General features: G+C 43.4%; 1 pseudogene; it reads left to right on the forward strand.

Moving 5' to 3' along the window:
• Window positions 1-20780, forward strand: part of LOC115649385 — a 59948-nt pseudogene extending 39168 nt beyond the window's left edge.
• Window positions 20781-23819: the final 3039 nt, after the last annotated feature.

The following is a 23819-nucleotide window of genomic DNA, read 5'->3' on the forward strand; positions in this document are numbered from 1 at the left end:
TCAAGATTGATTTTTTTAAAAAAAGATATGCTTTAAGAGTTTTTAGGGGGAAGTTCTGTGACCTGTGTTATACAGAAGGTCAGACTGGATGATCACAGTGGTCTCTTCTGGCTTTGGAATCTATGGATTGTGCTTTTCCTTTAAATTCTTTCAGTTTGACTAGCAGTTGAGTGTCGAGATTCTTTGTAACTGACACCCATGCATCATAATGACTTGAGCATATTAATGTCCATCTTTACATTGAGCTTGCATATAGCTCTACCCTGAAATCCACAAGCCTTTGTGAAGCATACTGATCTTTTTCATTTAAGTCCTTTTATTAAATGGTGCCAGCTACTCCTGCTATCATTATATGTCTGTCAGCATTTCCATTATAAACCTTATTTTTGAGGGATTTATAACCTAGCCATTTTAATTCACATTGGTCTGAAACTTGCTATAGAAATTCTCAACATAGAGCAGGTGCCATTTTCTTTTCTTTTTTTCTCTCTATGTTTGATTTAAGCCCATATAGCTATTTTGGATTTAGAGCACAAATACAGTACATGGAATTGGGTGGAGTAACTTTTTTTATGCAGAGCAGGGGCTAGGGAGGATCTAGGTATAAATGTCTGGATTTTGAAAATAAAATTCACTGAACAGTCCTGATTGCAAACAAAGTCTTTGTCATATCAAATATGATGCACTGTGTTATTTTTAATACTAATTGTGATTCATACCACTTAAGAGCATGCTACAGACACTGCAGAAAACATTTGATTTTAGTGAACTTTTCATGCAAACATTTAAACAGAAATTGTTACGTTGACATGAAAATTGCACAATACAGTGACAAAAAAGAAGGATGAATGCTCCTGTTCATCAGATGCACAATCTTCACCTTACTTTCAAATCATACCTGCTCCAGTGAGGCAGTTGCAATGTCACATATCTTCTGAAATATTCTGCAATGATGATCCTATTCATTTAAGGCCTGAATCAAAATCTACTGAAGAAAATCAGAATACAGGCAGTCCTCAACTTTACATCGTTCGAGTTATGACGAACAACACTTAATGACATTTATAAAATGTCTTTGCATTTAGACTTTACGATGTTGGTTTCAACTTTGATGCTCGATCCAACATTGTTCCTATGGAAAATTTGAGTTATGAGGTTTTCAACTTAAGACGCGATTTTCAGGAGCCAATTGTGTCGTAAATACAAGGACTGCCTGTGTTACCATTGCCTTCCCTGAGCTTCATAGTAGGGCTTTGCATCATATTTCCATGGTAGTAGGTTTCAACAAATTACAAATGACCCAGATCCTCAGGGGTGTCTCAGGTAACTGGGAGTACAAAGCTGGCGTAAATCTACCTTTACACCCTCAATGATGGCTGGCTGTGGTGAAATGAGACTGGTCAACAGGCTGCTAACTTGCACCAGCCGCCAATGTCCACAATGAGCTGATAAAGAGGTGGCAAATCAGTGGAGTTAAGAATTCTGTGGCCATGCCACCTATGTCAGCTGTGTGGAGTGGTGGTGGGAAGCTAGCATAGGAAACATAAGGCTACTTTGTGCTGGCAGTTTGGTGCATATCCATCTATCTATCCATCCATCCATCCAGAAACTTCTAGTATATGGGCCTACTCACTGCAGGATCTGAATGGCTCAGACAATTTGATGAGGCATGTCAAATAATCTGTATTTTCATTTGACATTGGAGATTTCTGGAGACTTTAAAATGATTTTCAATTTGATTTTTTTCTTGGCCTAGGCCTCTTAAAACAAAGATGAGTAAGTGAAAGGCTTACCATCAACTGATAATGAGCCAATTTAAGAACAAGTTAAAAGTAGTTTCAGGTCCTGTGCCTGCCTGTGTCCCCTGCTGTGATGTCCTACTCAGGACACCAAGAACTTTAAGGCACTGTTACTGCTCTGCCTCGGCAAGTGAGAGTTTTGCTGCTTCTAAGCTGTGTGTCAATTCTCTCTCTTCAAGACTCTGCCAGTCTTAACCTTGCCTTGCAGATAACAATCAGTGAACCCCAGTTCCTGAGTTCCCCAGAGATGTCTCCCCGCAGTGTCCAGTCCCTCTCACTGCACTCTCACAGAAATTAATTTGCTGCCTTCAAAGAGACAGAGCACACACCAGCCTGTTAGGTTACCTGATGTCTAACACCTTACCAATATACAGTGATGAGATGGCTTTGTAATAAAACAAGAATGTTTATTAACAGAACAGAAGTTTAAGTGATACTAAGCAAGTATGGTATGGTATGGTTACAAACAAAAAGAAAAAAACATGCTTTTTTGTGATGACTAAAACTTAATCTAAGCAAGTTACAATCTTTTGCCTACACAGTTTTCGTACATTGTTACCAGCATCTCCAGCCCTATAGGCCGGGGAACCTAATGTTCAGAGAACCAAAGAGCTCTGTTTTCTAAATGATGAATAGCTAAGATTTCCCTCTGCTCCCTTATTTTATCCAAAGTCAATTGACTCTGCCTCAAGAGGCAAGAAGGATTGCTGGGGTACAGACTCTTTCCCTCAGTGTGCTCGCTAAGATGCTGCTCTTTAGCTTGATCTTTTTGTTTATCTTATATGTAAATGTACTTTCATTGTCCTCTGCCAGTAATCAAGCCGGTCAAAGAGAAAAATACACATTTCTTTGTCTTGGGCAGGCTAGTTTTATGCACTGCCTCCCAAATGCATTTTAAGAACGTATTTTTCAGCACGCACACATAACTCTTTGACCATAACCTGTACATATATCCCGCAATGATTTTTGGGACCAGTGTGTCACCGGTTTGCACATGACACCTTTTAGAGGCATATTATGACAATAGTGTGTTGGGAGTGATGAGTGTGTCAGGCCTGAGACCAGTTACAGTATGATTGACCCTCTGCCAGTTGGCATTTAAGGGTTCCCAGGGTCACACTAGCTGTTTATTGTAATTTTACAGGTGCATTTGCCTATTTTTTTAAAAAAAAGTTCAGTTCCATGTTGCTGACCAAAACACTAAAAAAAATTAGAAATAAAAACTGAGGGAACTGTGTGTATGGTGAGACAGTAAAACTGACTATTTAGAAGGAGCAGTCAATGCATGAAGTAAACAAACTAGAGGGAAGTGAGGGGTGGGAGTGGACTCAATGAAAGAAAATATTTTTTCTCTAGCCTCTTTTACTTAATCCCTGAGCTTGCAAGTCTCTGAGTACGAGCATGCACCTGAGTGGAGTCACATTGAAATGTACACATTTAATTGCAGAACTGGGGCCATAGGGTGTATTTCTAACAATAGGATTTTAAAAAAATGTATTGGACTGAATTGAGACTTTGAGGTTCCCTTCAAATGTTTAAAAAAAAGGATTAAAATTGCCTGTATACAGTATATGCTCCACCACCGTATGGCTAAAACAAGACAATTAAACTTTCATTCCTTGGTTAATTCTTATTAAATATTGAATTGTGAGTGTTGTAGCTGATTCTTCTGTGACAGAGAATGGATGATGGAATTTGTGTTTTCCATCTCTAACTTCTGATTCTATGCTCATTCTATAAAGCAGTCAGACCTGGTAAGTGCTATCTTAGACTCAGATTACAATACTTTACAATGAAATAGTACCTTGCACCATGAGTAGTCCTATTTAAGTCAATGGGGCTCCTGGTGGACTTAGCTACTACTCAGTGCAAGTAAGGGTATCTCAGTCTTGCTGCTGCAGAGATTCTGAGGCAGAAGTTGACTCAGCACCCTGTCACTCAAATCCCCACCAATATAGATTAATTGATCCTCTGTTTAGGTCCCAGTTAACAAGTAGGGCCACAGCTGAAAGGTTAATTAGAAGGGAAAGCAACCTGAGCAATTGGGAGCAGATGAATAGAAAGGAACGAAGCCCTGGAAGGGGGAGGGGGAAAGTGGTGGAGAGCCAGAAGGAAGACGGAGCTGGCTGCTGCTAGTACCATTCCCTTTTTCCACAGAAGCAAGAGGTGGGGAGTTGATTGGGAGTTGTAAATAGTACTACGGGTAATGGCCTACTAGAACACTGTAATAAAGCATGGTGGTGGTGAAGGTGGCCTGGAATGAGTGTGGTCTGTACCTAAGGCAAGAGAGACTCCCAGAGAACCACCCCATGACATTGAACTTTAGTGAAAAAGGTTATTGCTGATTCACTGATTAACGGACCATGAAATCCACCTTTCCAAATCCAAAGGAACCACTTCCTCCCATGGTCAGCTCATCACTCACAGATGGGTAGGGTCAGGGAGGAGAGAAAACTACCACACACATAAGCAGTAGAAGAGGGCAAAGAGGAGGAAAGAGGCCTGGAAAATTTGGAACCTCTCTTAAAGAGAAACCAGAATTTTGTAAGAGTGAGCAACAATCATTTGTACTATTAAACAATACTTGAGCATCTTTTTCCTTCTAAATGATGTTGAAAATAATATTTAACTTTGGGCACACAACCTGCCAACATGCTGTCTGAAATACAGACTACTAATGTGAATATCTGCTATATTTTAGGGAAAACATACTGTAGTTCAAAACATCAAAAAGTGTAGATATGATTTCTAATGCAGTGCCCATTAAACTCCAAACAAAATCCAGCTGTGTGAAAAATGTACTGCTCCTCATTTTTCTGGTGATACATAGAGCATATGTATTTTGTACAATAGGAGTTCAATTTCTTTGTGAACTTATCGTACCTTCTGCTGGCTATACTAAGTATTGGACTTTGCTTATATCTGAAATGTTCATATCTGGCAAATGGAGCAGCATTTGTACATGAAAATCAGAGAGTGAGTCATAAGATTAGAATGAAAGTGCATGGACTTTAGCTTTCCTGGAGGTGAGAAGGGAGGTACTGCAGTGATGCAACTTATTGTAACTGGTCACAAAAGCACAAAGCTTCCAACTAGATTTTTTTCAAACAAAACATTTTATTATTTTTTTAAAGGATGTTTTCAAAAAGTAGAACAATGTTCTAATTGCTGGGTGTTGTTTTGTTCCATGTATGAAAAATATGTACTTTCAGTTGTTCAAAAAAGCAATGAAAGATTTTTTTAAGCTTAATGTGTTTCTCACTCTTTATAATTCAAGAAAGACTTGAGATCTGGAAAACATGCCTTCCAGTGAGAGCCTTAAGAAGTTCAATCTATATAGCTTATCAGAACAAAGGTTAAGAGGTGACTTGATCATTGTGTGTAAGTACCTACATAGGGAGAAGATTTCTGATCGTAGAGAGCTCTTTAATCTAGCAGGCAAAGGCATAATGATATTTCAGTGTCTGAAAACTGAAGGCAGATAAATGCAGACTAGAAATAAGATGCACATTTTTAACAGTGAGAGCAATTAACCATTGGAGCATTTTACTAAAGGATGTAGTGGATTTGCCAGTGCTTGAGGTCATTAAATCAAGATTAGATGCCTTTCTAAAAGGTGTCTGCTGTGTTATGCAAGAGATCAGATTAGATGATCATAATAGTCGTTTCTTGAAGTAAAATCTATGAATCCTTTAGCACACAGGTGAGCACTCCATATTTAAAGATGCAGTTCACAGTAGCCAGAATCGTGGTTACATCATTCAACACATGTTCGGGATGCAATGTATTTGATATAAAACTGAAGTGAATAATGGTGGTTGGTCAAAAGCTTCTGCTGTTATTAGAAGCTTGAGGCTATGAGGAAGCTCTTCTAGCTGACTCATTTATATAGAGCAATAGGTGTGAATGGCACTTTATATATTTGATTATGTGTAGTAATTCTGCTAAATTCTTTTTAAATGTACATCCATAGATTGTAACATATGTTGCTGTTAATGGGGTCAGGATTTTACCCACATGGCATACTGAATACATTATTTACTATATGGATACATCCCCTGTACATGGCATGTTCTGAAAATAATTCTATGATCCATCAGATATTGTGAAGCTCCTACATGTTCTGAGGAAAAAATGCAGCAAGGAACAAAGTTGTCTTAAGTGCAAATCCTTGATTTACTGGCATCGTCTTGAGAATCTTCCCTTTAGGAAAGGTCAATTTTCATTAGTCTTTAAACACCCACATACATATATGAAGTACATGTCTTTCCGAACTCTCTTTTCCCCTTTTCATTATACTTTGTTAAAATTCACTATCCTCCTGCACATAGAACAGTTATGTATTAATCCATAGCTATGTCAACAAGTTAATGAAAAGTTTGAAGAATATTCATTTATTCAGTCCTTCGGATTGTTGTGGCTATCTATCTATATGAGCCAGGATGTATATGTAAGTTGCTAAGTTATTGGCTTTAAAAGGCTGAATGGGTTACTTATTGAACATACCAAATATGATGTGCCTTTCATCAATATGTTATGCCACAAATCTGGAGTGTTTTACCATTTACTTTAGAATCAGCAAAGCTAGTAGAATACATTTGCACTAGTGTATATACGTGGTGTCAGGCTATCGAATTGATCAGAAGATTGAATATGTCACTCTTGGGTTTAGAACAGGCCTGCACAATATGTGGACCTCGGGCAAGTGGCAGGGTGGGGCTGCTGGGTTTGCTTCCTGCCTGGGGGAGGGGCCCACCTCACAGTCCTGCACGCACCAACCTCCCTAACGGCCAGAACCGCACGTGTCTCCGTCTCCCGCTACCCCTGCCTGGCGTACAGTGGGTGCATCACTTCTGGGGCTTGCTGAGGCGGGAAGCACTGGGCACGAAGCAGAGCCAGTAAGTGCCAAGCGAGGGGAGGGGCGCCTGGCCTGGGTTCAAGCTGCAGCTCGGAGGTGGGGGAACTGGGCCAAGAGTCCCCCTAAGCCCACCCCCTTCGATTGGGGGTGGGGTGGGGCGGCTACTACACTGGTTGGTCCAGGGCAGCCTCCATAGTGATTGAACTGTCTATGGGCAGCCAGGAAATCCCCGGGGGAGACGTACGTGTGTGTGTGTGTGTGTGTGTGTATGTGTGTATGTGTGTGTGTTTTGCACCTGCCCTGCCCCAACTGCTGCCCCCTTCCCTGATCCAGGGACCTTCCCCCTCCCTGGCCCCTATCATACTGCCCCTGCCCCCCGGGCTCCCTGCGGCCCATGTGTTTGTGTGTTGGACAGTCACATCCAATCCCTTTACACTGCCCCCCTTTCCCCTCCCCTTAGTTCACAGTCCCAGAAAATCCCTTCAAACTGTCCCACTTTTCCCCTCCCCTAATTTCATGGGGGGATGACGAGCTGAGGGGGTGGGCGGGCAGTGGCGGTGAGGCTTTATACTTGGGTGGAGTGAGGAGGCGAGCAGCGAGTTGGTGGCTGGAGGGGGGCATCCATTTTCAATATTTTAATTTTTGATACTGCTTTGTGCAGTAATATAGTGACCCCTGGGAATGTGATGGTGGGGTTGAGCTGTCATCTGGTCACCCTATGCATGCCATTTCTCCTCCCTCCCGAAACCTTCCTTTGCGGCCCACAAGTGTTTCCGCGGGGCGGAGATGGGAAAGAAGGGTTTGTTTCTGCAGGGCGGGCGGGCGGCCCTGGGAGGGTTGTTTCTGCGGGACTGGGTGGCGCTGAGGCGGGGTGTGTGTTTTGGCAGGGCTGGGCAGCGCTGGGGCGGGGGGTGTGTTTCGGTGGGGCTTGGCGGTGCTGGTGGGGGGTTCGGCGGGTCCGAGGGGTTTTGGCCCTCAGCTATTTTCTTTGGAGTATTATGGCCTTTGCCACTTTTGAGTTGGGCAGGCCTGGTTCAGAACATGTGTAACATGTCTGTGGAGTCCTGAACTTCAGCTTTGCTTCTGAAATTGTCTGTTTTAGTGTTATTAGAATACAATTGTCAGCAGCAGTTAACTTGTGTGAATTGTGAATATGATAAAACACAATAGAGCAACATTCGTACACTGATGCCCATATGGAGTAGCTCACTGTGCTTTCCAATGTGTAACTACTGTAAAATACAGTAAAAGCTCTGTTATCCAGCACTCAATAAAATCAGAAAGCTCAATTAACTGGCATTTCTGATCTCTCTCAATACAAATCTTCAATCTAGTAACTGGGACTAGTATACTGCCCAGCACATTCTGCACTCTACTTTTATGCAAAAGAGGCAGAAGACAAGCAAGCAAGCTGATACCAGGTCTTTAATCAAAAAAGCAGCTTCCAGGGCATGTCATAGGGTCATTACAGATTCAGCCCAATCTCCTACACTTTCTACAGCTACAATGCTAATTGATGTTGATAATGAGGACCTGAGGCACTGCAATACTCTGAAGTGTCTTCTGAATCATCAAAGAAGGATTAAATATGTTCAGTATAGTTTTAGTGTTAAGTGTATTTTTAGTGATCTGAGTTTATGCCATGTGCTGCCCATAGTGATATGTAGTGTCATAAGATAACCCACTGATAGAAAACTTTACCTGTATACACCCAAGTTCTTCAAGAAACCAACCACTCTGCAGTGCAGTACTGCTACTGGATTGGTAAGTAGCTGTATACTATTTTATACTTTATTCATTTTATTGTATTCTGATTCTTTGAAAATTGGTATTCCAAATTCTATAACTCTCAGTTAACCAGAATATTCAATTAACCGGCGCTCCGCATGTCCCCAACATGTTGGATAACAGAGCTTTTACTGCAATATAGAAATAGAAGTCTAACCAGAAGTAAAGTGAAAAGTGAGATTTTCAATGTATGCAGAAAATTCTTTGCTACATTGCAGTTGTATTTAACTGATTTATGATTTGGTACCACTCTTCATATACTGTTGGTGCAGCAATTAAATAGTCTGTGAGGTTTGTCGTTTTAGGCCATTCATTTTGCCATTTGCTGTAAAAGCAAGCCGCATTAATTTTCCTTAGCGCTCTGAAAATTCATTATTGTAAGTTCTTTTGAAAATAAATGCATACTAAAATAGATTAGCAACTATTTAAGGAAAAAGGGAGTGATCTTGTCCCCACTGAGCTCACTGGGGGCAGCATCAGACCTGAAGTTTCTTTCATTGTGGGTCCTACGTAGCTGATATCATGGATGGTACCTCTTTCATCAGCAAAGTTGATATTCTGTACAGTAAGTTATTGAATGGTAATAGTCTGACTATAGCTTTATTTTCAAATCTATCTCAACATGTGAACATATCCTTGTGGTATTGGCAATTGTACCATTAAGTGGTTTATCTTCGCAGGCAGTAAGTCTGGGGGAAAGGTGCTGCAGAAGCCCATATTCTGTCATGCAAAGGCAGTTGGAACAGTATCCATGAATAAAGAAGATCTCTTTCAAGCCTCTTGGATCTAGAATGATTACTGTACACTACATCCCAGACTAATAACAGTAAACCCTAAATACCACTCTATATGAATTTTGTAAATGCTATGTGTTGTAACAGGGGCATAAAATGGGACAATGGTTTAGACCATTGAAAAAAATTATTGTCCTTGTCATGGGGCGCCTGCCCACACTGGCAGAAAAGGGGTTAAAAGCAGCCCTAGGGAGGCTGTGTGGGAGGCAGCCTATCAGAGAGAGGCTGAGAGGAGCAATTAATCAGCCAAAGCAGGTCCATATGAAAAGGGAGCTGCAGGGCAGAAAAGGGAGTTCTGTGTTGGGAGCCCAGGGAGGAAGGACTGAGTCCCTGAAGGGCTGAGAGAACTGCCAGCACCTTGGACAGAGCAGTGTTGCCAACAGAGGCTGAGGGCTTGTCTACATCAGAAAGTTGCAGCGCTGGTGAGGGAGTTACAGCGCTGCAACTTTGAAGGTGTACACATCTGCAGGGCATCACCAGCGCTGCAACTCCCTTTTTGCAGCGCTGGCCGTACTCCCGTTTTGTCTCGGGTGTAGAGGATCCAGCACTGGTGATCCAGCGCTGGTAATCCAATGTAGACACTTACCAGCGCTTTTCTTGACCTCCGTGGAAGGAGGAAGCCTCTGGTAATCAAGCTGGTCTCCTTTCCCGGTTTGCTCTCTCGTTCCCGGAACCCCGAGCAAGCAGGTCTCCTTCCCTGCGGTTTGCAGGGTGGCTCCGGGAACGCGAGAGCAAACCGCGGCGAAGCTGGTCTCCTTCCCCGGTTTGCTCTCTCGTTCCCGGAACCCCGAGCAAGCAGGTCTCCTTCCCTGCGGTTTGCTGGGTGGCTCCGGGAACGCGAGAGCAAACCGCGGCGAAGCTGGTCTCCTTCCCCGGTTTGCTCTCTCGTTCCCGGAACCCCGAGCAAGCAGGTCTCCTTCCCTGCGGTTTGCTGGGTGGCTCCGGGAACGCGAGAGCAAACCGCGGCGAAGCTGGTCTCCTTCCCCGGTTTGCTCTCTCGTTCCCAGAACCCTGAGCAAGCAGGTCTCCTTCCCTGCGGTTTGCTGGGTGGCTCCGGGAACGCGAGAGCAAACCGCGGCGAAGCTGGTCGCCTTTCCCGGTTTGCTCTCGCGTTCCCGGAACCCCCCTTGAAGCCGCCCAACAGCGCTGCAGTGTGGCCACATCTAACACCACTTGCAGCGCTGGTTGCTGTAAGTGTGGCCACTCTGCAGCGCTGGCCCTATACAGCTGTACTAATACAGCTGTAACAACCAGCGCTGCAAAATTTTAGATGTAGACATGGCCTGAGAGAGCGAAAGACAGCTCCTGGATGGCTGTTGGGGGTTGCAGATGAGGCCCTGACACAAGGGCAAGGAGGTTGCTGGAGCCACATGGGAAGTGGCTAGATCATGAATTACAGTTTGCCACTGGAGAGAGTGGCCGGACAGTAAACTGTAGGTTCACCCTGGAAGGAGGCGGGGGAGACATGGAGTGTGGCACAGCCGGAGGGCAATGTCACTGAAGAGGACACCACAGTCCTGGGAGTGATGTGGGTCCAGGAACAGAAGTGACAGTGGGAAGGACAGCACCAGAAGAGAGTACAGTGCTAATTCCCTGGACAGCCAGCAGGAGGCACTGCAGTGGTGAGGCACCTCCCATCACATTCCTATATTTCATATCCCTCTTCTTGTTAAATTAGGTGTCTTAGTCATCACACTGGTAAGTCTAATCATACAGGCCTAAGAAAGAGGGGGAAATTATAAAAACTCTCAAATTCCCTAAACAGTTTTGGGGAGAGAATAATGTTACAATATTATAGTCTAATAACTTAGGACCTTACAGAGCTAGAAGCAAATGATGGGTTATTTTGAACAGCTGCGTATCTCCCCTTTTCCAGTGGTTTGAATGTTAGTCTTGATGGATCAGGCTCTGTCAGACATTAAAACAGTCAAAAGTCCACAACACCTCAATTCTTGTCCTGAACCTCAAACACGTGTTACTTTTTTAAGGTGAAGGTGGGAGTTCATCCACATTTGAAGAAAGAAAAGGAAACTTATTCTAGCATATTTTTTGGTTTGTGGCTTCTGTTTGCAGGTGCTGGAAGTTTTGGAATGGTTAGGGTGGTCCTGGGAATATAGATTTATCATAACCTTAGTCCCAGATTTGGACCTTAGTGTCCAAAATATGGGGGTTAGCATGAAAACCTCCAAGCTTAGTTACCAGCTTGGATCTGGTACTTGCTGCCACCACCCAAAAAATTAGAGTGTTTTGGGGCACTCTGGTCCCCCTGAAAAACCTTCCCTGGGGACCCCAAGACCCAAATCCCTTGAGTCTCACAACAAAGGGAAATAATCCTTTTTCCCTTCCCCCCTCCAGGTGCTCCTGGAGAGATACACAGACACAAGCTCTGTGAAACTACACAGAGTGACTCCCCCTCTCTGTTCCCAGTCCTGGAAACAAAAAGTACTTTCCTCTTCACCCAGAGGGAATGCAAAATCAGGCTAGCAAATCCAACACACACAGATCTCCCCCCTGATTTCTTCCTCCCACCAATTCCCTGGTGAGTACAGACTCAATTTTCCTGAAATTTCCCAGTAAAGAAAACTTCAACAGGTCTTAAAAGAAAACTTTATATAAAAAGAAAGAAAAATACATACAAATGGTCTCTCTGTATTAAGGTGACACAATACAGGGTCAATTGCTTAAAAGAATATTGAATAAACAGCCTTATTCAAAAAGAATACAAATCAAAGCACTCCAGCACTTATATTCATGCAAATACCAAAGAAAAGAAACCATATAACTTACTATTTGATCTCTTTGTCCTTACACTTAGAAACAAAAGATTAGAAAGCAGAACTACTTCTCCAAAGCTCAGAGAAAGCAGGCAGCCAGAAAACAAAGACTCAGACACAAACTTCCCTCCACCCAAAGTTGAAAAAATCTGGTTTCCTGATTGGTCCTCTGGTCAGGTGCTTCAGATGAAAGAGACATTAACCCTTAGCTATCTGTTTATGACAAGATTAGTATGCAGAAAGCAGATAAGGCTTATCATTACAGACTTTGAAACTTATCACATGGATATTGGCACTGTATAGGTGAGGTGTGTGCAGAATCACATATATATATATATATATATATATATATATATATATATATATATATATATATATATATATATATATATATATATATATATATATATATAAACTTTGTATGCAATGGAATGATCAGGAAGAGTTGATACAGTATGTATTACAGAATGAAAAAAAAACTTTCAGGGTAGTCTATTTATAACATGTACTTCTTTAAAATGTCATTCAAATGTAAGGCTGAAATTTTGCTCTTCAGTGGCGACCCTCCAAAATGTAATAAGTAAATGACATGAGAATTTCCTGCTCTGAAAGTTACCAAATTTATGTTCTTTTAGGTTTGTTAAAGAAAAGGTTACTAGATCAAGCCCCCATAAAACAGTAAATCTTAGCCCTCATCACAGACAATTTTTTAAATCGAGCTTGTTTTTTTTTCTGAAATATGTGCTCTAGGAATTCTGTTGGGGAAGTTCTATGGCCCATGTTACGAGGTCAGACTGGATGATCATAAGGGTCCCTTCTGGCCTTAGAAACTGTGAATCCATTAATCTAGTTAAATCAATTTGCAGAATGTTGAAAACACATCTGCGCAATCATTTTAGCATTGCTTATCTAGCTCTGATTTCTGAGGTGCTCAATCTCCTTTGCAAATCTTTATTATAAATAAAGGAAATGGTGAGTCCTTAAATTTTCACTTTAATAAAGAATACAAAGATACATTCTAGAAGCTGGGAGCAGACATTTCAGGTTATACAAAAATGTACTACACATTTTACATAAATTAAATTATATCCATCTAGTCATGAGAGAAAATATTTGTGATAACTAGGAGTGGGTGTGACCAGCAACCCATTGAAAAACCCGCAGATACAGCTGCTTTATTTAAAAATACATGCCAACATCTCACCACCTGTAAAGGGCCACTGTGTAGAGAAACAAAAATATATTTTTCCAAGCTCTCTCTCTTATGAGATGAAGCTTACCTATGTATGCACACAGTTTGCACATGGCCTTTTTATGAGTACAGGAACACTTTGTATTTTGCCACCCTGCTGTGATTTTTTTTTTGGACAATAGTTAATTAACACTGCTAAAAGCAGCAATGAATTAAGATTAATGCTTGTCAAAATGGAAAGCATATTTTCGTTAAAAATAGAAAGAAGCTTTTTTATTTTGATTTTTTTTCTATTTTGTGACAAAAAAATTAATTTTATTTTTGTGAAAGAAAACCATTTTTTCTTACTTCCTGTGCCTGCCATCTCCCCTTTTTCTCCCACTGGAGAAAAGTAGTTGCAAAGACTTAGTGATCCTAAGTCCCTTATTGACTTCCCAGCTAGGTAGAACTCCTGCTGAAGTCTGTGGGAGTTCTGGATGAGAAGGGAGAACTGAATAGGCCTTAGTTTCTCCACATATCATACTTAAAACCTCAGCTTCACCCTGAGATTTTACATCTTGTGTGCATGTGTGTGTGTAAGGGGTAGAGATTGAAAATATTTTGCACATTTTCTTCATTGGGTAAATTCTGTTTTTAGAAATCTAGATTTAAGTCTTACTCCTGGATATAATACCCCCCAATACCATAGTATCTGAGAACCTCTAAAGCTATAATACATTTATCCTCTCAATAGCCTTTGAGGTAGCAAAGTGGATTATCCCCATTTTACAGGTGGAGAACTGAGACACAGAAAGGCTAAGTGATTGGCTCAGTGTCACAAAAAGTCTGGCACTGGAAACTGAACTTGGTTCTCACAAGTCCCAGACTAGTGTCCTAATCACTAGACTTTGGAACACAAAAACAGGGATTATTTCTATAGTTATTTTGTTAATAATATAATACAATGTTAAAGTATCCTATTTGAACCCTCCCACTTCAACATCAATTTCCTTTTAATTTTCAGTAGCTGCAATCAAAAGCAATTTCAATCCTGAAAAACAGGAAGGGAAAAGAAATATTTATCATGTTTTATATACTCATATATACATTTACAGCATACGTACATGATGGCTCATCTCTGTTGTGACATTTATCTTTGCTTGTGAGGAGAGATATAATAACTCAGTACTTGTGAGTTAACTCTCCTCACAAGCGAAGATAAATGTCAGAGAAGAGTTTAGCTCTTATGTATTCTTTTCCACTGTGCAGGGAATTTATCTTAAGTGTACTGGAATTTATCTGGATGAGATACGGGTGACTTCATCATGGGTAATTTGGGAATTCTTGTTGTGTGCAGATAAATTCCATATTCTTAGTACAGTTGTGATTTTTTTATATATTTTCTAAATCACTCTTGATTTTAAAATCATACAAGTTGGAGCTCTGAACCAGAGGCATTTTCTGGACAAAAGGAGGATAAAAAAGAGGGAGGGGGAAAAAATGGAAAGAAGAGGGGACATAGGAGAGCAAAAGAAAAAACATATGATCATGTATTTTAAGGACTTTGCTGTGATACAAACAAAGGGCAGGTTTAAGGTGACACATGCAATCTTAACTTTGGCATTTCCTGATTTTTAATTTCTTAACCATATAACTTGGCCATTCTCTTAATATAGCATTTATGTATGGATAGATATACTCTATGATAGCTGTGATATATTGCATTTGAATCACTTGAGAAAACTTTCTCCCAAAGTAATATTTAATTAAAACTCTTCAAGCTTTATACACTTCCTCTCAGGCCTGCCAACAGCAATTCTGGGCCCCAGGGGAGTGTGAGATCCAGGATGGAAGTGATGAATCAGTCACTTCGAGGACCGACCTGTCACTTCTGGGAAGGACCACACTGGCCAATCACGCCAGTCTGTGGGGCCCCCCAAAGCACAGGGCCCAGAGCGGTCACCACCCCATGCACCTAGGAGCCCTGTGGCCCACCCAGATCATTTAAAAGGACCTAGGGCTCCCAGCCGCTGCTGCTGTAGTAGTGGTAGCAGTGGCCAGGAGTCTCGGCCTCTGGGCAATTGTCTCCTTTGCCCACCCCCTGTCGGCGGGCCTGCTTCCTCTCATTTCTGATTACCAGCCATTTATATTAAAAATATGGGCCTGATTCATAGGTACAGTATATGTCCTCAATTAAGCTGTTCTGGTACTATAAGGAGGCCATGAACCAACTGGATTCAGCCCTCAGGAGACACTCTAGTGTTCCTCCAGAGGCATAGAGTGCAGAGGGTGATGCTATCCCTACATCTTCTCACAGCCCTCAGTGTGGGAAATGTAGTGGTAAATTGACTGGGGAAAAGGGCTGAGACCAGAGCACCGCTATATTCTAGCTTTTCTCGGTTGTCACAATGGCCCCTTGCGGTAGCGGTAGCTGAATGCAATTTAGAGGAGCCTTGAAACTGCTCTAACCTGTCCTGGTGTCCAGATTAGAACCTAGATAGCCCAACTATAATAGCAACACAATAGTGTCTTAAAGCCTCTATACTGAAGCCATGACTCACCGGCTCAGTGCCTCCCACTGGTTGTCCTGGGAATTAGCTCTTCCAGCCCGGAGTGCTCTCTGTAGATCAGTGTCTTGCCTGCCGCTGGTCCCCATGTCCCTCCCAGACCCCGGTGCCCTTTTATGCTGGGTTCTGCTCCCAGCAGTAACCCACAATCTGGGTCTCACCAACCAGGGGAACCCCCAACCCTCTATCCCCACCTTGCCTCAGTGTCTATTGCCAGTCATCATGCTCACAGGGGCGGATTCCATTCTATAAACCACTCCTCATCGGCACATGGGCTACCAGCTGCCTCTGCCTATATCTGGGGTGCCCCTCTGCAGCCCCAGTACCATTCATACATTCATAGGTTCTAGGACTGGAAGGAACCTCGAGAGTCCAGTCTCCTGCCCTCCTGGCAGGACCAAATACTGTATAGTATCAGAGGGGTAGCCATGTTAGTTTGGATCTGTAAAAGCAGCAAAGAGTCCTGTGGCACCTTATAGACAGCACCAGATCAGCATCCTACACAGCAAACAGGAAAACATCAAAAAAGAGCTCTCCAACCTGGAGACTCTCATAAATAACCACGGACTTCCATACAAACGGACTTCATTAAAATAAGACAGGAGATCTACATTACTCACTTCACCCCTCTACAAAGGAAAAAGGACTATAAGCTGTCTAAACTTCTACCTGCCACATGGGGCCACAACAGTGGTACTCCTAACCCACCCAGCAACATCGTCAATCTATCCAACTATACACTCAGTCCAGAGGAAAAGTCTGTCCTATCTCGAGGACTCTTTCTGCCCTGCCACGCCCACAAACATGATACAGTTCTGCGGCGATCTGGAAGCCTACTTTCGCCGGCTCCAACTCAAAGAACACTTTCAGGATAACACTGAACAGCCCACTGATACACAGTTACCCTCCGACCAACAGCACAAGAAGAACACCACCACAAGGACTCCTCCTGAGGGTCGAAATGACAGTAAGGACCTCTACATAGAATGCTTCCGCCAACGTGCACAGGCAGAAATTGTGGAAAAACAACATCGCTTGCCTTATAACCTAAGTCGTGCAGAACGCAATGCCATCCACAGCCTCAGAAACAACCCTGACATTATAATCAAAGAGACTGATAAAGGAGGTGCTGTTGTCATCATGAACAGGTCTGACTACCAAAAGGAGGCCGCCAGACAACTCTTCAATACCAAATTCTACAGGCAACTTCCCTCAGTTCCCACTGAGGAATACACTAAGAAACTGCATCATCTATTCAGGACACTCCCTACACTAACAGCGGAACAAATCAACATACCCTTAGAGCCCCGACCAGGGTTATTTTATCTACTACTCAAGATCCACAAACCCAGAAATCCTGGATGCCCCATCATCTCAGGCATTGGCACTCTCACTAAAGGACTGTCTGGATATATGGACTCTCTACTCAGACCCTATGTAACCAGCACTCCCAGCTATCTCCGTGACACCACTGATTTCCTGAGAAAACTACAATGCATTGGTGACCTTCCAGAAAACACCATCCTAGCCACCATGGATGTAGAGGCTCTCTACACAAACATCCCACACACAGATGGAATACAAGCTGTCAGGAACAGTATCCCTGATGATGCCAGAGCACAACTGGTTGCTGAGCTCTGTGCCTTTATCCTCACACACGACTATTTCAAATTTGATGACAATATATACCTCCAGATCAGTGGCACTGCAATGAGCACATGCATGGCCCCACAATATGCCAATATTTTTATGGCCGACCTGGAACAACGCTTCCTCAGCTCTCATCCGCTCACGCCCCTTCTCTACCTATGCTACATTGATGACATCTTCATCATTTGGACCCATGGGAACGAGACTCTGGAAAAATTCCACCATGATTTCAACAGCTTCCACTCCACCATCAACCTCGGCCTGGACCAATCTACACGGGAGGTCTACTTCCTAGACACCATAGTGCAAATAAGTGATGGTCACATTAACAGCACCCTATACCGAAAACCTACTAACCGCTATTCCTACCTTCATGCCTCCAGCTTCCATCCCGAGCACACCACATGATCCATTGTATACAGCCAAGCACTGAGGTATAACTGCATCTGCTCCAACCCCTCAGACAGAGACCAAAACCTACAAAATCTTCACCAAGCGTTCTCAAAACTACAATACCTGCACAAGGAAATAAGGAAACAGATCAACAGAGCCAGACGTGTACCCAGAAGCCTCCTACTGCAAGACAAACCCAAGAAAGAAACCAACCGGACTCCACTGGCCATCACATACAGTCCCCAGCTAAAACCTCTCCAACGCATCATCAGGGACCTGCAACCCATCCTGGACAATGATCCCACACTTTCACAGGCCTTGGGTGGCAGGCCAGTCCTCGCCCACAGGCAACCTGCCAACCTGAAACATATTCTCACCAGTAACTGCACACTGCACCATAGTAACTCTAGCTCAGGAACCAATCCATGCAACAAACCTCGATGCCAACTCTGCCCACATATCTACACCAGCGACACCATCACAGGACCTAACCAGATTAGCCACACCATCACCGGTTCATTCACCTGCATGTCCACCATTGTAATATATGCCATCATATGCCAGCAATGCCCCTCTGCTATGTACATTGGCCAAACTGTACAGTCCCTACGGAAAAGGATAAATGGACACAAATCAGATATTAGGAGTGGCAATATACAAAAACCTGTAGGAGAACACTTCAGTCTCCCTGGACACACAATAGCAGATCTAAAGGTAGCCATCCTACAGCAAAAAAACTTCATGACCAGACTTCAAAGAGCAAATGCTGAGCTTCAGTTCATCTGCCAATTTGGCACCATCAGCTCAGGATTAAACAAAGACTGTGAATGGCTAGCCAACTACGAAAGCAGTTTTTCCTCCCTTGGTTTTCACACTTCAACTGCTAGAAGAGGGCCTCATCCTCCCTGATTGAACCAATCTCGTTATCTCTAGCCTGCTTATTGCTTGAATATATATACCTGCCCCTGGACATTTCCACTACGTGCATCCGACGAAGCGGGTATTCACCCACGAAAGCTCATACTCCAATACGTCTGTTAGTCTATAAGGTGCCACAGGACTTTTTGCTACAGATACTATCTAGACCATCTCGGATAGACATTTATCTAACTTACTCTTAAATATCTGCAGAGATGGAGATTCCACAGCTTCCCTAGGCAATTTATTTCAGTGTTTAGGAAAAATTTCCTAACTGTCAGGGTGGTTAATGTCCAACCTAAAGCTCCATTGCTGCAGTTTAAGTCCATTTGCTTCCTGTTCTATTCTTAGAGGATAAGGTGAACAAGTTTTCTCCCGCCTCCTGATGACACCCTTTTAGATACCTGAAAACTGCTATTGTGTCCTCTCTGTCTTCTCTTTTCCAAACTAAACAAACCCAATTCTTTCACCCTTCCTTCACAGATCATGGTCTCAAGACCTTTAATCATTCTTGTTGCTCTTCTCTGGACCCTCTCCAATTTCTCCACACCTTTCTTGAAATGCAGTGCCCAGAACTGGACACAATACTCCAATTGAGGCCTAACCGGCGCAGAGTCAAGTGGAAGAATGACTTCTCGTGTCTTGCTCACAACACACCTGTTAATGCATCCCAGAATCATGTTTTCTTTTTTTGCATCAGCATCACACTGTTGGCTCATATTTAGCTTGTGGTCCACTATAACCCCTAGATCCCTTTCTGCCGTACTCCTTCGTAGTCTCTTCCCTTTCTGTATGTGTGAAACTGATTGTTCCTTCCTAAGTGGAACACTTTGAATTTGTCTTTGTTAAACTTCATCCTGTCTACCTCAGACCATTTCTCCAATTTGTCCAGATCATTTTGAATTATGACCCTATCCTCCAAAGTGGTTGCAATCCCTCACAGTTTGGTATCATCTGCAAACTTAATAAGCGTGCTTTCTATGCCAATATATAAGTTGTTGATGAAGGTATTGAACAGAGCCGGTCCCCAAACAGCCCCCCGTGGAACCCCACGTGTTATACATTTCCTGGAGGATTGGTAACCATTAATAACTACTCCGAGTACGGTTATCCAGCCAGTTATGCACCCACCTTATAGTAGCCCCATCTAAGTTGTATTTGCCTACTTTATTGATAAAAATATCATGTGAGACCATATCAAATGCCTTACTAAAGTCTAGGTATACCGTATCCACCGCTTCTCCCTTATCCACAAGACTCGTTATCCTATCAAAGAAAGCTATCAGATTGGTTTGACGTGATTTGTTCTCTACAAATCCATGCTGGCTATTGCCTATCACCTTACCACCTTCCAAGCGTTGAAGGTGATTCCTTAATTACTTGTTCCATTATCTTCCCTGGCACAGAAGTTAAACTAACTGGTCTGTAGCTCCCTGGGTTGTTTTTATTTCCCTTTTTATGGGCACTATATTTGCCCTTTTCCAGTCTTCTGGAATCTCTCCTGTCTCCCAATGTTTTTCCAAGGAATGCTTTTCTCAGGCTCCTGCCAGCACTAGTCGAGACATTCAGTGACCTGGCCTTCAGTGATATTTTCCTGCACCTGCTCACCGATAACTTCATGTTGCTGGCTGATGAATTTGCTCTGGAGGACTTCTGTACCAGTCTCTTTGATGGCTTCTTCCTCACTGCCTGCTCAAGAAAAGAGAATGTTCATATAGACATGCTAAGATTGCTACTTCACCTGCATCACAAAATGGCACTTGCCAAATTAGAATCACTCCTGAAGGCCTTGGAACCTACCAAGCAGAGCGGCAAAGCTGTGAAGGATCTTTATAACCAGCTCAGTGAGAAACTGGAGCGTCGCAAACCCAGTCCAGCCCAGGTGGCTGAAAGTCCATCCATGGAACTGACTTTGCCCACAGTGCCCAGCCCAGCCTCGCTCTGAGCCACATGAGCGGGACTCTGAGATAAGAGAAGGCTTAGATACCTCCTCTGTTAACTCCTCGAGTATTCTAGGTTGCATTTCATCAGGCCCTGGTGACTTACAGGCATCTAACTTTTCTAAGTGATTTTTAATTTGTTCTTTTTTTATTTTATCTTCTAAACCTTCTCCCTTCCCACTAACATTCACTATGTTAGGCATTTCTTCAGAATTCTCATTGAAGACCTAGACAAAGAAGTCATTAAGCATCTCTGCCATTTCCAAGTTTTCTGTGACTGTTTCTCCCTCCTCACTGAGCAGTGGGCCTACCCTGTCCTTGGTCTTCCTCTTGCTTCTGATGTATTGATAAAAAAAAATCTTCTTGTTTCCCTTTATTCCTGTAGCTAGTTTGAGCTCATTTTGTGGCTTTGCCTTTCTAATCTTGCCTCTGCATTCCTGTGTTGTTTGCCTATATTCATCCTTTGTAATCTGTCCTAGTTTCCATTTTTTATATGATTCCTTTTTATTTTTTAGATCATGCAACATCTCATGGTTAAGCCAAGGTGGTCTTTTGCCACATTTTCTATCTTTCCGACTCAGGGGAATAGCTTGCTTTTGGGCCCTTAGCAGTGTCCCTTTGAAAAACTGCCAACTCTCCTCAGTTGTTTTTCCCATCAGTTTTGATTCCCATGGGACCTTACCTATCAGCCCTCTGAGCTTACCAAAATCTGCCTTCCTGAAATCCATTGTCTCTCTTTGCTGTACTCCCTTCTACCCTTCCTTAGAATTATGAACTCTATGATTTCATGATCACTTTCACCCAAGCTGCCTTCTGCTTTCAAATTCTCAACAAGTTCCTCCCTATTTGTTAAAATCAAGTCTAGAACTGCTTCCCCCTAGTAGCTTTTTCAACCTTCTGAAATAAAAAGTTGTCTACAATGCAGTCCAAGGACTTATTGGATGGTCTGTGCCCCGCTGTGTTTTTTTCCCAACATATATCTAGATAGTTGAAGTCTCCCATCACCACCAAATCTTGGGCTTTGGATGATTTTGTTTGTTGTTTAAAAAAAAGCCTCATCCACCTCTTCCACCTGGTTAGGTAGGCTGTAGTAGACTCCTAACATGACATCACCCTTGTTTTTACCCCTTTTAGCCTAACCCAGAGACTCTCAACCCTTCTGTCTCCTATGTCCATCTCCACCTCAGTCCAAGTGTGTACATTTTTAATATATAAGGCAACACCTCCTCCCTTTTTCCTCAGTCTATCCTTCCTGAGCAAGCTGTACCCATCCACACCAACATTCCAATCATGTGTATTATCCCACCAAGTTTCAGTGATGCCAACAATGTCATAGTTGTATTTATTTATCAGCACTTCCAGTTCTTCCTGCTTATTACCCATACTTCTCGCATTTGTATATAGGCATCTAAGATACTGATTTGATCTTACCTCCCAGTTTTGCCCTGACCCTCCTTTCTATCTGCCATTATGACCCACGCTCCCTCCTATTTCTGACCCATCTCTCCATGTTCCCCACTTACCTGAGGGCTTTGCTCACCTGTCCCCGTCGAACCTAGTTTAAAGCCGTCCTCACTAGTTTAGCCAGTCTGTGTCCAAATAGTCTTTCCCCTTCTCGAAAGGTGAACACCATCTCTTCCTAGCAGTCCTTCCTGGAATAGCATCCCGTGGTTGAGGAAGCCAAAGCCCTCCTGGCGACACCTTCTTTGCAGCCAGGCATTCACCTCCACGATGCACCTCTCTCTGCCCGGGCCCCTGCCTTCGACAGGAAGAATTGAAGAGAATACCACCTGCACTCCAAACTCCTTCACCCGTACTCCCAGAGCCCTGTATTCACTCTTGATCCGTTCAGTGTCACACCTCGCAGTATCATTTGTGCCCACATGGATGAGTAGCATGGGGTAGTACTCAGAGAGCTGGATAATCCTCAACAATGCCTCCATAACATCTCGGATACGGGCCCCCAGCAGGAGGCATACCTCCCAAGATGAAATGTCAGGGCGACAGATGGGCGCCTCCATCCCCCTCAGAAGAGATTCCCTGACCACCGCTACCCTACGTTTCCTATTTGCAGTGGTGACACCAGACCTCCCAGCCTTAAGTGTACAACGCTTCTCCTTCTCTACTGTAGGGGGTGATTCCTTCTCTCCTGTATTAAGAAGAGCATAGTGGTTACCTATAACCATGGCGGGAGGGTTCGGGGCAGGGATTGTTGCAGCGCCTGCTGTCAGAAGTAACCAGCTGCCAGTGTCCACCCTGAGACATCTTCTCCTCCACCAGTGGTGTGTCAGCAGTCCTGTGTACTGGGACAGCTACCTCAGCTGTCTCCACATGGACACTGTCCAGGAATTGCTCACTGTTTTGGATGCTCCTCAACCTAGCCACCACCTCCTGTAGCGCCCCCACCTGCTGTCTGAGAGATTTCACCAGCAAGCACCTTTCACATTGGATGGTCTCCCCTGCCTGGATGTCAGTAAGTGGGAATTGCAAATCACAGTCTCTGCAAAACCACACCAGGATCTGAGTAGAAGCATCCATGCTCAGGTGCTTTGTCTGGCTACAGGCGCAGGTGGAGGAGACAGAAGCAGTGCTAGCACAGGTGTTACGGGTCTTCCTAACCATCACAAGCCTTCCTCTGTCAAACTCCCCTGCCTGCAGCCCCCTGGTCACTTTACCTCTGGGTTTTAAAGCCTGCTTGCCTAGGTCAGTCCTACCCCCTCGTGAGTCACATTGGGGAAGGCCAGTCAAAGGCAATCAAGGGAACTAGGTCAGATACTCAGTCCCAACTGCCAAAGCAGCTGTAACTGAAACTAAAGTCACCTGAAATCAGAATCAAAATTAAAATTCAAATGGTCAAGCAAACTCACTCACACCAGCAGCTAGTACTCTCACTCTCACCTGGTAGCCTGTTCAGCAGTGGAATTTCTTGCTCTGCCTCTCAAACTCCCCTGTCTGCGTTGCTCCTAAAAGGTAATTGAGCCCAGCTCCCTGCCTTCACTAGCAGGACCAAGTACTGCTTTTGTCCCAGACCCCTAAGTGGTTCCCTCAAGGATTGAACTCACAACCCTGGATTTAGCAGGTCAATGCTCAAACCACTGAGCCCTTTATGGGCCCTTAATTCAGCCTGCAGCCTGGGGCTTCGTTAGGCTGGAGCTCCCCAGCTCCCT

This window comes from Gopherus evgoodei, chromosome 3, assembly GCF_007399415.2.
Source record: "Gopherus evgoodei ecotype Sinaloan lineage chromosome 3, rGopEvg1_v1.p, whole genome shotgun sequence".
Taxonomy (NCBI): Eukaryota; Metazoa; Chordata; order Testudines; family Testudinidae; genus Gopherus; species Gopherus evgoodei.